This window comes from Lupinus angustifolius, chromosome LG15, assembly GCF_001865875.1.
Source record: "Lupinus angustifolius cultivar Tanjil chromosome LG15, LupAngTanjil_v1.0, whole genome shotgun sequence".
In the NCBI taxonomy this organism is placed as follows: Eukaryota; Viridiplantae; Streptophyta; class Magnoliopsida; order Fabales; family Fabaceae; genus Lupinus; species Lupinus angustifolius.
Genome location: NC_032023.1, coordinates 14,631,371 through 14,645,647, shown reverse-complemented (window position 1 = coordinate 14,645,647; position 14,277 = coordinate 14,631,371).

Sequence of the window (14,277 nt, the reverse complement as noted above, 5' to 3'; positions counted from 1 at the left end):
TATTCATATGATTCATTTTATTAGGCAATTCCTTGTGGTTCGACATAACCCTATACTATACTACAATTGAATCTTGAAAGAGGTGTAAATTGTAAAATAGTAAAGTGTTATCAATAAATTTATTTGTTGAAAACACCTTTTAATATACAAAAGTGATGAAGCTAACTTACTAACTTTTATTCATTGTTATTTACATTTCACCATTTATTTATTCTTTAATACCAACCTTCCTTAAGGAAGAAGTTTGGTTTGTTAATAAAAGGAACCCGAAAGGGAGTAAATAAATAAAGGTCACTTAAATTTATTATTCTTTGGTTCTTTATTTATTTATTTGTTTCTAACAACTAACTATTCATCACTTTTGTACATTAGAATACCATTAAATCGGTGTTGGGATTTATTCCACAAAACCGAGGTGGTATTCAAAGGTACTTCATAATTATGTAATAGGGGATTGCTTCGAACCATTGTACCGGCATTGAAATTTATTCTAACAAAGCCGAGATGGGGCAAAAAAGGAATAACTTATTCACATGATTATTAAAAGTCAGTTCTAACTGGAATATTCTTGAAACCATTATACCAGCGTTGGAATTTATTTCAACAAAGTCGAGATGACGAACATAGAATAAAACCGAGTTCACTTACTTAATCAAATAAAAAAGAAAACACACCGAGTGAAGGGAATTTATGCTTTCAACAAATTGGCACTACTGCTAGGACAATTTGTTGAGAGGGGAAAGCCAATTCTTCCCCAAAAATAACCTTTCAACACTTACCTAGTAAGAGTTTCTTTAATAGCGATGTATTTGTTCGGATCACCATATTTCATTGAGTCAAATTAGTATACTTCTTCCTCAATTCGATTAATGGCAACCAAAAGCCAATGTGCCTTAAAAAACATATGCACACGATTATAAGGTGCAAAAAACATATGCAATTACACAAAAGACAATTACAAAATGCTCACCCGATTTTAAAATGTGCAAGAAATACATCTGCAACTTCTTTATTATTGATGAGAGTATCTGCAACATATTTTGTCTGCTCCTCGATCTTCCTTTTGTCATTGTTGCGACTCAGCACCAAAGTGGTAACATGTGGGGATAAGAACATCACCCCATTTTTATGTCTCAAAAAAAAATTATTATACTAATACCTAATATATAACACAAATGTTAGTTAAGTATAACACTCCCAATGATTAAATACAAAAGCAAGAATTTAAGAAAACATAATTTACCTCATATTTACACATATAGCAGTTGCACCTATCGAGTCATGTTCATATACATCCTAGACTTCGTTGATGCTAATGTATTCTTCAATAACATTCCCGAAGACTTCCTTGGGAAATGATATAATCTATACATCACCTTCCCTCAAGTTCTTTACATGCTCAAACAACTTGATGCATTTCTTGGCCTCTTTGGAGCTCACATCGCCCGGAGATGACTTAGTAGACTTTGACAACTTAGTTTTTTGTTTGCTAACCTTAGACTTCACCACTTTAGCCTTTTACGGTTGATGTTTTACTATGCAAAGGGATATCGTTGAGCGATCTAACTCCTTCTTAGTAAGCCTGAAGTATTTCCTGAAATATTCAATACAAAACATTTCAATTACATATCAATATATATATATAATATGAGTGAACATAAAGTGAAAATAATACCTTATAAGGAACTACATCGATAACATTCATTTGTCAAGCCACATAAGTGCCTATAGCCCCTCCTAATGTCAAGATATTCTAATCGAGAGGAATTGGCAGCAATGCATCTTCATCGATTGAAAGATCAATAGAGACCTTCATATGATGGGGTGGAATATATGTATTATGGAGTATAACATATGTCAAGTTGTACACTTTACCAACAACCACTATTTGCCTAGATATGATATATAGGAAAAGTTTGCAAGTATTGATTTCCTATATGTTAGTTAAAAAATATAATTAGTTTACGACTATAATTAAACTAAATGACGAATAAATTAAAATTAGTTAGCTAAAATACCTCAGGAATGAGAATGAGAATGTTGTGAGGAGCATATGTGCAACTCTCATTCATGCTTGAAGGAACATTTATAGGAGTTTGTCGTTGCCACTCAGCTTCCTTCAGCTTCATTGATTACTCAAATTCATTGAACTGTTGTATGAGGATATCCAATTGGTTCTGAATCCGATTCAATTGGACTTTGGTTGCACACTTTTGATGAGGTACAAATGTGTTAGATGCCTCTCATTACTATGCCTTAAAAGAATTTTATGACTATTTTATGGCTCTCTTTAAGGGCATTTTATGTCACTTTTATGGCTTTGTTTCCAAGCATCCAATGCTTGGAATCCAAGATACCAAGACTTTGCTTGCCTATAAAAGGACACATATAGAGAGCTTCAAAATCATCTTCACAACACACAACATCTCTTTCATTTACACATATATTGTGAGTGCATTCTTGGTGAGAATTCTTGTTCCATTTGAGAGAGTATTTGTGAGAAAAATATTGTCATTTGTCCTCATCATTATAAGAGGATTTCTTGTACTCTTCTTTTTTACATAGTGGAATTTTGCTCTTGATCGCCCATGGTTTTTTTCCTCTCACACTGAGGGGTTTTTCCACGTTAAATCTTGTGTGTTATTTTCTTTATCCTTTACTTGCTTCTCTTTTGTTCTCAATTGATTCAATCCTGTGCTTCCGCATTGTGCTCTAACCTTAACAAGTGGAATCAGAGCTCTTACTAAATTGAGAATTTCAAAATGTCTGCAAAATTTGACATTGAGAAGTTTGATGGCAAAATTAGCTTTTCTATTTGGCGAGTCCAAATGAGGGCCGTTCTTATCCAGAGCGGATTAAAGAAAGCTTTAGATGGGAAGTCAAAGAAACCAGTTTCCATGACCGATGATCAATGGGACGAGTTGGATGAAAAGGCGCTTTCAACAATTCAACTTTGTTTGTCGAAGGAGGTTCTTCGTGAGGTTGCCAATGAAGAACCCGCTGCGGCTTTGTGGCTGAAGTTAGAAACTTTATACATGACCAAGAGCCTCGCAAACAAGCTTCGTCTCAAAGAACGGTTATACACCATTCGTATGGTTGAAGGTACTCCTATTCAAACTCATCTTGATGAGTTTAATTCTATTATTATGGATATGCAAAATATTGATATTAATATTGAAGATGAAGACAAAGCTGTTTTGTTGGTTGTCTCTTTACCTTCTACCTATAAGCACTTCAAAGAAATCATGTTGTATGGAAATAATGATACCTTATCCTTTGAAGATGTTAAATCTAATTTATTGTCCAAAGAAAAATTTGATCTTGAAGTTAATTCTGTGGACAAGGGTGAGGGCTTAAGTGTTCGAGGTAGAACTCAAGAAAAAGGGAGTACCAATTATAAAAAGTTCAGATCCAAATCCAGAGGTCGCAAATCCAACAAAACTTGTCGCTATTGCAAGAAACCGGGGCATGACATTCCTGATTGTTTTATCTTAAAGAAAAAACAAGAAAAACAAGATAAGGGAAAATTTCAACAATCCTCTGAAGCTGCTAATATTGAAGCCAATTCTGACGGTGATATTCTTTTATCTGTTGTCTCTTATAATAATAGGAGTAAAACAGAATGGATTCTTGATTCTGGATGTACTTTTCATATGTGTCCTTATAAGGACTTATTCACCACTTTTGAACATGTTGACAGTGGTGTTGTTTTGATGGGCAATGATACCCAATGCAAAGTTGCAGGAATAGGTACTATTCAGATCAAGGCTCATGACGGTGTTGTCAGAACCTTGGCTAATGTCCGCTATATTCCAGATTTGAAGCGGAACTTAATTTCTCTTGGCACCCTAGAGTCTCTCGGGTGTAGGTATTCAGCTGAAGGTGGAGTTCTAAAGGTATTGAAAGGTGCTATGGTATTATTGAAAGCTAACCGGATTGGTAGTTTATATGTCTTGCAAGGTTCTGTTGTGACAGGTTCAACAGCTGTATCTTCTTCAATGCATGATAATGTAAGGATAGGATGAGGACGAGGATGAGGGTAGGGTTAGGACGATAATGAGGATGAGGATAGGAAATGGATTAGGACGAGGATGAGGATAGGATGAGGACGAGAATGAGGATGAGGATAGGATGAGAAGTAGAATGAGGATGAGGAAGAGGATGATGATAGGATGAGGATGAGAATGATGAAGAGGATGAGGATGAGGAGGTGGATGAGGATGAGGATGGGGATGAGGATGAGGATGAGGATGAGGATGAGGATGAGGATGAGGATGAGGATTGATGATTTTTCTCGCAAAGTTTGGGTTTATTTTCTGCAGCATAAAAATGAGACTTTCTCCACTTTCAAGAAGTGGAAAACTCTTGTTGAAACCCAGACAGGGAAGAAAGTGAAGAAGCTTAGAACAGACAATGGATTAGAGTTCTGCAATGGTGATTTTAATGAGTTCTGCACAAAAAATGGTATTGCTAGACACAAAACTATTCCAAGAAATCCTCAACAAAATGGTGTTGCAGAACGGATGAACAGGACTCTACTTGAGAGAGTTCGTTGTATGCTCTCAAATGCTGGGTTATGGCATCGGCGTGAATTTTGGGCTGAAGCAGCATCTACTGCTTGTTACCTGGTTAATCGTTCTCCACATTCAGCACTTGATTTCAAAATCCCAGAAGAAATTTGGTCAGGTAATCCTGTTGATTATTCTAACTTAAGAATCTTTGGATGTCCTGCTTATGCACATGTTAATGATGGTAAATTAGCTCCAAGAGCTGTTGAGTGCATATTTCTTGGTTATGCATCTGAGTCTAAAGGATATCGCTTATGGTATTCTGATGCAAAGTCACGGAAATTAATTCTTAGCAGAGATGTGACTTTTAATGAGGATGCATTTTTATCTTCTGGAAAACAATCTATTGTGTCTTCTTCTACTAGTACAGGTAATCTGCAGGGTACTAGCGAGAAGGTGGAGTTGATAGTGAAACCTACAGTTCCTAATGTTGATGTTCCATCTTCCTCTACAAATCAATCTAGCATTGATGATCATTATGTTGATTGTGATGACAGTACAACTTCTCCTATTCATCAGCAAGAAGATGATTATTGTATTGCTCGAGACAGAACCAGAAGACTAATTAAAAGGCCAGCTAGATACACTGATGGTGATAATTTAATTGCTTATGCAATGTCAGTTGCACAAGAGGTAAATGATGATGTTGAACCTGCCAGCTATACAGAAGCTGTTTCTTGTGTTGATTCGTCACAGTGGCTAGTGGCTATGAATGAAGAGATTGAAAGTCTTCATAAGAATGGTACTTGGGCTTTGACAGAGCTTCCCGAAGGCAAACGACCATTACGATGTAAATGGATCTATAAGAAGAAAGACGGTATTCCCGGGGTTGAAGATCCAAGATGCAAAGCACGACTAGTTGTTAAAGGTTTTAATCAAAAGGAAGGTATTGACTTTAATGAGATATTCTCACCTGTTGTTCGTCATACTTCTATTCGTGTTTTGCTTGCTTTTGTTGCTTTATTTGATTTGGAGTTGGAGCAACTTGATGTAAAGACAGCTTTTCTACATGGAGAGCTGGAAGAAGAAATTTACATGGAACAACCTGAAGGATTTATTGTTCCTGATAAGGAGCATCTTGTCTGTCGATTGAAGAAATCATTATATGGCCTTAAGCAAGCTCCCAGACAATGGTACATGAGGTTTGATTCTTTTATGATTGGGCAAGGTTATTGCAGGAGTCAATTTGATGACTGTATTTATTTCCAGAAATTTCCAAATGAATCATTCATATACTTGTTACTGTATGTTGATGATATGCTAATTGCTTCACGTGACAAGTCTTTGATCCGGAAATTGAAAATTCAACTCAATAATGAGTTTGAGATGAAAGAATTAGGTGCAGCCAAGAAAATTCTTGGTATGGAGATTCACAGGGATCGTCAAGCTGGTAAATTGTTTTTATCCCAAGAGAAATATATTGAAAGAGTGCTTGAAAGGTTTAATATGAATAATTGTAAACCTGTTTCTACTCCACTTGCTGCACATTTCAAGTTATCTTTAGATCTTTGCCCACATACAGAGGAAGAGATGGAGCGTATGTCACATATTCCTTATGCTAGTGCAGTTGGTAGTCTTATGTATGCTATGGTGTGCACTAGACCTGATTTAGCATATGCTGTTAGCATGGTAAGTCGATATATGCATAATCCTGGAAAGGATCATTGGAGTGCTGTAAAATGGATTTTTCGGTATCTAAAAGGTACTTCTGGTATTGGCTTGGTATTTGACAGAAACAAGGCTACAACTGATGACGTTGTAGGTTATGTTGATTCGGATTATGGTGGTGATATTGACAGAAGGAGGTCTCTTTCTGGTTACATCTTTACTCTCTGTAATAGTGCTATTAGCTGGAAAGCTACTCTTCAGTCCATTGCTGCATTGTCTACGACTGAAGCAGAATATATTTCAGCAACGGAGGGTGTGAAGGAGGCTATTTGGCTCCGAGGTTTGGTAAATGAACTTGGTCTAATACAGGGTGTTCTTACAGTGTTTTGTGATAGTCAAAGTGCTATTCATTTGACCAGGAATAATCGTTATCATGACAAGACCAAACACATTGATATAAAACGTCACTTTATCCGAGATATTGTTGCTATTGGTGAACTTATGGTGGAAAAGATTCACACATCAGAGAATCCAGCAGATATATTTACCAAGCCACTTCCGAATACCAAGTTCCAACTTTGCTTGGACTTGGTTGGTCTCTACAGCACTTGAGTGCCCTTCGGGGCATTATTTGGCGATGAGCAACTTATCAAATTCGAGCCAAGGTGGAGATTGTTAGATGCCTCTCATTTCTATGCCTTAAAAGAATTTTATGACTATTTTATGGCTCTCTCTAAAGACATTTTGTGTCACTTTTATGGCTTTGTTTCCAAGCATCCAATGCTTCATATCCAAGATACCAAGACTTTGCTTGCCTATAAAAGGACACATATAGAGAGCTTCAAAATCATCTTCACAACACACAACATCTCTTTCATTTACACATATATTGTGAGTGCATTCTTGGTGAGAATTCTTGTTCCATTTGAGAGAGTATTTGTGAGAAAAATATTGTCATTTGTCCTCATCATTAAAAGAGGATTTCTTGTACTCTTCTTTTTACATAGTGGAATTTTGCTCTTGATCGCTCGTGGTTTTTTTCCTCTCACACTGAGGGGTTTTTCCACGTTAAATCTTGTGTGTTATTTTCTTTATCCTTTACTTGCTTCTCTTTTGTTCTCAAATGATTCAATCCCGTGCTTCCGCACTGTGCCCTATCCTTAACAAAATGTCTGCTTGCTAACCCAAATCATGTACCCTAGATATGGCCAGAGTACTCAGGTAGTCCTAGTGCCTTATCAAGTACCATCTGACTATCTAGGTTTCGAAGGTCCCCCTCCTTTCCTTTTAGGGCAATGTGACACAACAAGAAAAAACAAACATAATGTTAATTAATCACATTGATAAATAAAGTATGGAAATCACGTTTAATTCAATGATAAGCACTTATAACACAGTTTGCCACTTCTTGAACCTATTCAATATCGACGACACAATCCTTGTTTTTACAGGCATCCATCATAGAACATTAAGGTCTATTGCATGTGTAGTTGAATATGTATTGTTTTATTCCAGCTGTCAAAACATAACCAATAATAATGTAATTATATTATAATGTATTTGCAAATTAACAATACTTACAATTTTTTCCTCGATTCCTCTATACCCGCTCGAGAAGCCCGGTATGGATATAAAGGCTTAGATGTCCTCTTGCGGTTTTTATTACTAACTTTCTAGAAAAAACAAACAACATTAACATCAACAATTATATATATATATATATATATATATATATATACACACACACGAAAGCATATATAAAAATTTGGTCAATACAAAGAAGATGATTTTACTAAGAAAGACTCGTCTTGTGTGCATGTAGTGACAAAAGTCATCCAATCCTCATCTTCAATGGCATTTGCATATTTAGCTTGAGGTTGACATTGCCATCAACATCTCTTATACATTTTCTGACATCGGTTATGAATTATTGGAGAATCTTCCCAACAGATTTAAGGATATAATTCTTATGCTATTCACCAATATCAAAAGTTGACTAAAAACACGTGAATATACAACACATAACATCACTCCATTTACATTGCATGAAAATACATATACAAAGCTTGAAAACATATTACATTGCATGCAAACATATATAAATTGCATGAAAACACATATACTTTACATGAAAACACAAAAACACAAACTGAAATATAAACTTACTGTTATTTCATTCCAGATGTGCTCCTTCACGACATTCAACCTATCATTAGTCTAATTACAGAATGTAATCGAGACATTTTGCCTAACCACAATCCCAATGTAGCTTACCAATATGTTGTCACCCTCCGAGTTTATAGGTTGACCTTTTGTGTTTCATTCAACTTCAAGCTTCACATCTTTACTTCTTGCACGACTGACATTCGTCATGGAAGTCATTCCACAGAGAGTTTGTTTATGAACAATGACATTCTTGTCTTGTGGAGTCGGTGTAACATCGTGATCACCTTGAGTGTGAGAATCATGATCACCTTTGAGTTGGGAATCCATTGATGAAATTTTGTGAGTGTGTGAGGTTTTATGCGTGTGTGATTATCTTTTCGTACAAGTTTGAGAGTGTAGAGGGAATGAAATAACAGTAAGTTTATATTTCAGATATTTAAAACGTCGTACCTTTAACAGTACACATTTAAGAAAATGTTGTTGACATGACTTATTCAACAACACATCCTTAAATAAGTACGGTTGAAGATGTCATATCCATAGTGCATCCATAAAAAAAGGGTGTTAAACATCCACAACTTTTTATAGCTCATAGTTATAAAATATCAATATCGCACCCTTAAAAGAGTGTTGCTGAACATCCACAACTTTTTACAGCTCATAATCATAAAATATCAACAACGCATCCATAAAAGAGTGATTTTAATCATCCACAACTTTTTACAACTCATAGTCATTAAATATCAATAACACACTCTTAAAAGTGCACTGTTAAAGACCTCATAGTCATAAGATATCAAAAATGCCCTTTTAATCATGTGTTATTGACTACATATAAATTAACAGTGCATTCTTAAAAGAGTGTTGTTGAAATTGTAATATATATGTGTTGTTTTTTATAATTATATGTTGTTGTAATCAACAACATATAATTATCAACAACAACACAAATATATTATAAACATTTATATTGATGAATATTTGATGAGTTATATTATAGAACAATAATAAAAATTTCATTCTTTAAATTAAACATAATTGTTCAACATACATATATATTGTCAAAATACAATATTCAATTCGACCACAACAACAAAATAGAATTAACCATCCAAAAGACAAATACAATGTCCAAAAGAAAAACAAAAAAAATTAACAACAATTGTTCAGTCAAAAAAATCATCCCATATGTGCCTAATTGAATTAAGAATTCATCATAATCATGGTCATCGTCCAGAAATTCATTAGCCGTTCAGGATGGCTGCAAAAGCAAAAATAAAAAAAATTAGACAGAGATATAAAGATCAAATCTAGTAAATTAAGCAAAATTGACTTCACTTCCTTACTTCTTGAACACGTTCTTTTGTAGAAATATCATTTTTTCAACAAAATTTATCTTTCTCTTTCTGCCACCTATCTTCGATTTCTTTTCGGTTTCATTGTTTTTTCTGCATATCATCTTCTCTTTGGGTGCCATGAATAATTATAAAAGAAGACAATGAATAATTAGACAAATACAAATAAGAAAATAAAATGAGGACTTACTGAAATAGAACAACAATTGAAAAAACTAATGGAAATAAAATCATTTGTGTGAACCACAACATATATAGATTCAAGTGGAAAGTGAATCACTATAGTCGTCCTTGGTAGATGTGAAACAAACAAAGAGATGAATAACTCCACCATTAATTTTTCGGATATGTAAACATAGTATCCAAGCAACAACGATCATATAAGAAACATTGTTACTATATCATCAACAATGCTTCTTTAGTAGAGCGCTATATGTAAATTTATCGTGCCAGCTTAAAAGTGCATTGTTAAACAGAACTTATTCAAGCCAGTGCTAACTTCTCTGATGTTCAACATTCTTTTTCAGGTCTGCGCTGTTGAAGTTATATATGCCTATCCAAATGGACATCGCTTGCTTGAATGGGCGTTGTGAATGTTCTTCCATCTCAATTTGAACAACATTGTTCTAGCGAGTACAGTTGAAGGACCATGATTTATTGCAATATCTGATATAATGTTCATATCAGAAACATTGTTTTATTATTTGTATTAATTGTTTATTTAGCAAATTGCACTTATAGTGTTTCATGGAAATATCCCTAGATCATAAGGATATAATTGTATAGGTGTTATCATAATTGCAATTATAGTGTGAGGGAAATATCCATGAATCATAGGGATCTGATTGTATAGGTGTTGTCATATTATTTCCTAAATTAGCTTTTCAGCCTTATATATATAGGATTGATGTATTCTTAGAATAATTCAATGAAATCAATTCATTCTATCTAAACTTTAAGATGACATCACAACTCTCAAATTTTGGGAGTCACCTCTAATTGTGCAAACCAAACCCAAATGTCATCCTTCATTGTTGTTGGTCATCTCGTTGAGGGCAACCTTCATTGTTACGACAATCTACTTTATTGTTCCTTAGTTGTTGTGACAACAACCATACATCCTCCTTGTATTGCATTCATTGTACTGTTGTGACCATGAAGGACCCAATTGACACAACAATTGAGATACGGGATACTCAATCCCATTTTCAAACCCAAGGGGAGTCATGAAACATTGACTCCCAAACTAATGGAGAGTTTTAGAACCTCCACAATGCGTACAGATTGAATGGGAAGAATTAATTAAAATGGTCCCAACTTGTTCGTACTATTTTGAAAGGTAAAGGAAAAGCTAACCACTTGACCAAAAATGCCCAATAAAAGGAATATCCCAATTTTCTAAAATGAGATCAAGAGGAATTTTCAATCATGACATGGATTTATAATTCAGTGATTCCAGAAATGAGTGATACTTGAAGAGGAAATTTACATGGAATTGCCTCTAGGTATGGTGGAATAATTACTACCAAATCTGTTGGCAAGGTAAAAAGGCATTATATGGCTGAAAGAATCTCCAAGAGCATAGTTTGGAAGGCTTACTAAAGTATGATTGGTTTGTGCTTCAAACAAAGCCGTCAAGACTGTGAGAAATATTTCCAAAATATCTGGTTCAATGTTATACCTATTGGGTTTGAATTGAAGGTCATGAGTTCGAGAGTTCGATCCTGCTGGATGGTTTTGTCCATTTTTTATTCATTATTAACATGAATAAAAGTGAAACAATGCAACTACAGGGATTTGAACCAAGGACGTGTTACTTGCCAAACAATGTACCTTACGACTAAGCTACGAAACTCATTTAGATAATAAGTGAACCGTGTTTGTATATGGCTATTCGTGATTTAGTGTAGAACTCCAAAAGTGTTTCTTTTCACCAACGGACCTTTATTTCTCTATAAATAGAGAAACTTCAAGGCATAATGTGACATCCGAAAATCCGAATTTTCTCATCCAAGAAATCATCCTCTAATTCTCTAATGCATGAGAGAAGTGTAGGAAACATAAGTTTGTAAACTATTATTGAAAGATACGCTTGTTGTGTTTGTGCAAAACATAAGTTTGCAAACTATTTCTCTATTAGTGTGGTAATACACGCTTTGGAGGTTTTTACGTACATATCCATCAACCATTTGTTTGTTCAAATGTTGCAGCATCATCCCAAGAATTCAAGTTTTCTCACAAAGACCACCCTCTATTCATTAGACACTCTAAGTCAAAGGGAGTAACAATGTTATTGGTGTATATGGATGATATTTTAGTGACAAGTAGTGTTAAAGAGGAGAGACAATTGTTAGGCCAACATCTAGCCAATGAATTTGAAATTAAGACCTTAGAAAGATTGAAGAACTTTTTGGGGATAGAAATGGCTCATTCTAGAAAGGGGATTTTCATATCCCAACAACTATATCAATTGATCTAAACATGAAGTTGGGAAACATAGAAGAGGATACTGCACTTATAAGGAAAAGTATCAACGACTAGTCGACAAACTCATATATTTATCTCACACAAGACCTGATGATATATTTGTTGTGATTCTAGTTAGTCAATGGGAATCTTATTCGAACGAAACATGAATGTAAGTCTTGAAGCATATACAAATTGTAACTATGTAGTGTCAATTGTGGATAGGAGGTCAACTACGGGATAATGATTTTCCTTAGTGAGAATCTTGTGACTTGGAAGAGTAAAAAATAAAGTGTTGTAGCTAGAGCCAGTGCTGAAACAGAGTTCAGGGAGATGGCATAATGAGACTTTATTGTGATAACATATCCATTATTAATATATCCCATAATCTAGTGCAGCACGATAGAACCAAAAATATTGAAATTTACATGCATTTATCAAATAAAAATTAGACAATGGACTAATATGAACTCCATATATCTCTTCATAATATAATTATGCAGATCTTCTAACAAAGGGGCTGAATACTGACAACTTTGAAAGGATTATTCCCAAGCTGGGAACGGAAATTACTTATTAACCAACTTGAGACGAAGTGTAAAAAATAATATTTTATTATTTGTATTATTTCCTTATTTGCATATTACACTTATAGTGTTTGAAGAAAATATCCCTGAATCATATGGATATGATTGTATAGGTGTTGCATAATTGCAATTATAGTGAGAGAAATATCCATGAATAATATGGTTCTAATTGTATAGCTGTTGTCATTTTATTTCCTAAATTAACTTTTTAGCCTTATATATGATTGATGTTCTTAGAATAATTCAATGAAATCAATTCATTCTACCAAAACCTTAAGAATTATATTCTTCTTCTTACTTGAAATCTTCTTAGAAGATTGTTTCTCTAAATTTGAGTAGTTTGCCTTGATTTATTTAGGCTTCTTACATTCATAGCAAACAAAATCGTTTGGCTTGTTGCCTTTTTAGTAACTTTCCTTGTGGTAAATGTTGGAAGGTTTGTCCTTTCTGAATTTATTTTGTTCCTGAGTTTCTCCATCTTTCTCGTAAGAAAGAAAATTCATCATATTCTTTAAACTTGTGTGATTTTGAGCAATTTTATTCGTATGAAGACTCTTACCCTTTGAGAGGTTTTGAGGTAGCACTCTTTGTAAAAAATGATTCCTCCTTGAAAGCAATCAATTTGTTTTTCTTTCCATTGTTTTCTTCAACCATCTCATGCGTATAGATTTGTAGAGTTACAAGAAGCTCATTAAGCTTCATTGTAGACAGGTCTTAGACTTGAGATGTAACATTCACAATAGGTATTCACTATTTTGGTAGACTTTTGAGGATCTTCTGAATGTGTTTCTCAATCTTATAGACTTTTCCTAGAGACTCTAAACCATTGGTTATAGTTTGGATGTGAGAAATTTATAATTTCTAATTAAGATGGACATCATATATTTGATACAATCATATTAATTATTTATTTCCGGGGTTACATTATAAGTGATATAATTACTGGTACCTCTTAGATTTCTAAATGCTGATAAAGGATATGAGTTTAATGGATGGATACCCATCAGGTTAACCCATACGGGATAATGATAACCCTATAAGTTAACGCATAAGGAAGGTTATGGTTTCCAACATACCAAATCAAATTCAGTTTTCTCCTCTCCCTATCAGAGTGAAAACGCAAATCCCAAGAGGAATCCGGGATTTGGTTGAGGAAGACTATCATACCAAAATTCATCTCAGAAAATGCAGATCATAGGAGTACATCCATGAACATGGATTCAGGTATGATACTACACCCTTTGTTTCATATATGTGTGTGAGAATCATGAGATTCAATATCCTAGGGTTGGTATTTCATCAATCATCAGGAAATATCTAACAAGAGGTATCAGAGCATAGGTTGTGAATTTTTATGATTCTCCATTAAGGGTGTTTTCCCAAATCATGTATTAATCCTAATTTTAATTTTGGGGATTTGATGCTTCCTCTATCATGTTATGAAAATTAGGAATTGATCATTTATGCTACATTTAACGGTGTTGAATTCAATGGAATCAACCCATGTTCTCTGTTAAATTCAATCTC